The 3,135-nt window shown below is 39.9% G+C and overlaps 1 non-coding gene across 1 annotated transcript; it reads left to right on the top strand.

Moving 5' to 3' along the window:
• The first annotated feature begins 642 nt into the window (after positions 1 to 642).
• LOC142453963 (small nucleolar RNA SNORA73 family) lies at positions 643 to 847 on the top strand. The gene has a single exon (XR_012785510.1). It is a non-coding gene; the product is annotated as a small nucleolar RNA SNORA73 family (small nucleolar RNA).
• The last annotated feature ends 2,288 nt before the right edge of the window (positions 848 to 3,135 follow it).

Genomic DNA, 3,135 nt, shown 5'->3' with positions numbered 1-3,135 from the left:
TGCTAACTCCGAGGTCGGAGGTCGAAGCCCATCAGCCCCTCTGAAGAAGTAACGCGCGGCAGTCTGAGTCTGTCATGACCAGAGCTTTGGAAACCCTATGGCATGGGTCACTTTAGCTTCTATGGTCGCTAAGATACGAAATTGATCCAGGACAAGGTTTTGCTTTCAAATAGAAATAACAAATCTTAAAAGGCATTCATAGTCATAAAGTATGCTTTATGTAAACCTCCCCTGAAAGAGCATAATATATATGTACATCTACAGAAGTCTCATATTTGGGGGCTTGGTTGGGAGAATTTTTAGTCTATTTCAAGGTCTGTGTATTTCAGGAGTCCTGGAGACATAGTGGTTAAGCGTTGGGCTGTGATCTAAAAGGTCAGCAGTTCAAAACCACCAACTGCCCCTCAGGAGAAAGACAGGCTTCCTCTATTAAAGAGTTACCAGCTCGGAGACTCTCCAGGCAGTTCTTGTCAGGCCCTATAAGGGTCGCTGTGAGTCAGCATTGACTCGATGGGTACGTTTGATTTTGAGTTTCGGTATATTTTAAGACTTACACGTGACAGATTACTTGCTATTTCATAATGGAGCAACCTCGCTGGCCAGCCTTTACCTCTAGAGTTTGACCTTGAGAAAAGCTTTGGCCCGACTTGGATACTCCCGGGAGGTCACGCTCCCTAGGCTAGGTCCAGGTGGCATGGAGAGCACAGGGCTCAGTGCCCGATGATGTACAGTCCTTTTCCACAACGTCGGAGATGAAGCCGACCTGGAGCCTGCGCCTGCATATTCCTACAGCTTCTCAGAGTCCTGTGGACAATGACTGAGGAGACAAAGCATGCAGGAACCAACCCTCAGATGTCCTGAGTCTAGGTTCTCCCTGATGAGTTAGCTAGACTTGTTCTCTACTTTTTTTGCAGAATGCTCGAAACTTCAAACACTGTTAAGGGCAATCTCAAATCACTGTCTATACTCACAAGGAGAAGAAAGGGCCTCATTTGGGCCTTAGTTTTTTTAACCATTTTTTGATCTGGTGAGTTGGATACTTAATACAATAAAATTTAAATTAAAAAAAAGAAAAACTTTGGCCCCAGGATGATTTTCAAACTCCAAAGTTCCCAGTAAAAATCTCATATGAACACATTAGCGTTTTGTGGTTAAAGAACAAAATCTGTTTAAGACTTTGCATCGTGAACCACAACAACGACTTTCTCTCACTCACATTCCCACTGAGTCAGTTCTAGTTCACCGTGACCCTATCAGACAGGCTAGCGCTGTCCCTTCAAGTTTCTGAGACTATAAATCTTTGAAGGGGCAGAAAGCCCCATTGTTCTCCCAAAGGACGGCTCTGCCTCCTTCAAGTCCTAAACACATTCTTGGGAGAATTTTCTGATGCTTTAAGAGTGCGTTCCCAGCCCCCTCTTCCATACCACCCACTCAAGCGTAGAGCAGGAAGTGGTCTTGCGAAATGAATCCTACTCATTATAAACTTACAATCCAATAAGACCTTACCTGTATATATTCTCATAGCTATAATTAAAGGAGGTTGATTTCTCGTAACTGTGATATGAATGATGCCACCCCAAATTTTCTTAAGAGAATTACTCTTGGCCCACATGGATAGATAAAGTTCAGCGAGCTCTCTGAAATCCACACACGTTTTGTCTGGAGCTATTGAATCATTCCCCACAGGGAGACATCACTTACTCTCCTGCCTCTCTGTTTTTCCTGTTCCTATTCACCCTGCTTTTGCAACCCTTCTGAACCTACAGTCCCTTCCCATTTCATCTCAAATGGTTCAATAATCCAAAATGTGCTTAATTACCTTATTATTGTTATTATTCTCCTTGTAGATATTTGGCTGAAAATTAAGCCAGAGGGGCAAGTTAGTTTCCAAGTCCGAAGGGTGACTAAGTATGAGGGTCTTGCTGATCCCACCACTTTCTATTTAAACAATAAATCGGTTTTGTTTTTAATGATTTTGAGTTCTGTTCCACATTTGATACAATTCTCTAGTTTATATCTCAGCTTCTCATATCTTTCTTAATTTATGTGACTCTCCTTGAGTGCTTTAAAAGAATCAATATCTTAAAATATATATTTTTCTGTTTTAAACCTTTTTACTTGTATCTAATTGTAATTTCAATTTTCCGCAAAAAAGCATAGCAATATAGAAGGCATCACAAATTAAAAGATGTGGATTAAGCATCTTTTGCTGTTTCTCATTCGACTCCCACCTACCAATGGAAACATTGTCATTATTCAAGGTCATGATAATGAAGAATTGAGGCAACTTTGGTTCCATGGTACATTTCTTACCTTTCTAACAGAGACTGGGTTCAATTCTCGGCCAATAAACTTTCCTCACAGCCACCACCCATCTGTCAGTGGAGCTTGTGTGATGCTGTGAGGTGGAACAAGACTTCAGTGAGGTTTCCAGACGAAGATGAACCAGGAAGAAACACTGATGATCAACATTTGAAAGTTTCCAGTGCTCTGTGCACAGGAAAGCTGTGAGTTCATGCCAATTTGATGGCAATTAACAAACAAAACAATGAAATGTATACACACACAAACACACTGCAATCAGCAGGAAACTGGTACCTAAAAGGTCTTGATTCAGTTAAAGAATCAGAATCTTGGGGAGTTTTTCCAAGGTTAAAGCTGGGGAATCGAAGGATCAGAATGATATAAAGATTAAAAACCACTTTTTCTCATTCCTTGTTTCATTCTTTTATTCAACCAGTAAATCGATGTATACTTGTATATAATAAACATTTGTCTCCTGTCGAGCAAGGCTAGGAATCTAGGAGCATATTAGGCTACCCCCAAAGGAAACATTAAAAATATTTTTAAAACATGTATGTATGAATATGTACTTAGTTTTTATTAGACAGCCTATGTGTTTTGATTAAATGCCAATTCTAAAAAGAGAATCTATGACAGAGGCAGGATAAGATATATTGATTCTATAATAAAATTCTGTTTAGCTCATGCAAAAAATTAAATAGAGGTGGTGGTTTACGTGCCTAATTATTAAATAGTATTTCCATTATAACCATTACGTGCTGAGTCTGAAGTGCTTTCTAGCTTCCTGTAATGGCCATCTAAAATGTTCAGAGCTAGTGACTTAAAAGCTAA

Source organism: Tenrec ecaudatus, chromosome 7 (genome assembly GCF_050624435.1).
Source record: "Tenrec ecaudatus isolate mTenEca1 chromosome 7, mTenEca1.hap1, whole genome shotgun sequence".
Classification (NCBI taxonomy): Eukaryota; Metazoa; Chordata; class Mammalia; order Afrosoricida; family Tenrecidae; genus Tenrec; species Tenrec ecaudatus.
Note: the sequence above shows the minus strand (reverse complement) of the source record. Positions and strands in the feature narration are given on the sequence as shown.